Raw genomic sequence first — 612 nt, forward strand, 5'->3', positions numbered from 1 at the left:
GCCCGGCTTCTTGCAAAGTTGGCACCTTGGTCAGCGATTGCTGTTGTAGCCGCCACCGTTGTTGCTGTTGGTGTAGCCACCGCCGCGATCACCGCCGCCACGGTCACCAGCACTACCATGGCGAGGCTGGCCCTGGTGTCCGGCGCATCCTCCACCGCCGCTTCCGCGTCCGCGTCCGTGATGTCCACGCCCACGGCCACGTCTGCGGGAGGCGGCGTGGACAGAGGATTGACGTAGATTGGATCGCTGCAGCATACTGCGCCGGGCGTCGAAGCTTAGAAGTTGGTTGTAGAGCTCCTGGACCGTGACCGGTTCGACCCGTGCGGCCAAGGCGGAGATCACGGGATTGTAGTCGATGTCAAGGCCGGCGATGACGTGAGAGATGATCTCAGCATCTCCGAGCGGTGCATCGGCGCAGGCAACTTCATCGGTGAGGGTTTTGATCTTTCCAAGATATTCTGCCATGGTTAGGTTACCTTTTTGCAGATTGGTGAGGTCCATCCTGGTGTTGATCTTTTGGGCTTGTGTTTGTGCAGCAAACATGGCGTGGATGGAAGTCCATACCTCGTTCGGCGTCTGAAGCATCGCCACGTGCGCGAGAACCTCTCTCGA

The 612-nt window shown here is 59.5% G+C and overlaps 1 non-coding gene across 1 annotated transcript; it reads right to left on the reverse strand.

Moving 5' to 3' along the window:
- Positions 1-266: 266 nt before the first annotated feature.
- Positions 267-405, reverse strand: LOC123433754. Its single transcript, XR_006625080.1, has one exon. It is a non-coding gene; the product is annotated as a small nucleolar RNA Z247 (small nucleolar RNA).
- Between the last annotated feature and the right edge of the window lie 207 nt (positions 406-612).

Source organism: Hordeum vulgare, chromosome 2H (genome assembly GCF_904849725.1).
Source record: "Hordeum vulgare subsp. vulgare chromosome 2H, MorexV3_pseudomolecules_assembly, whole genome shotgun sequence".
Taxonomy (NCBI): Eukaryota; Viridiplantae; Streptophyta; class Magnoliopsida; order Poales; family Poaceae; genus Hordeum; species Hordeum vulgare.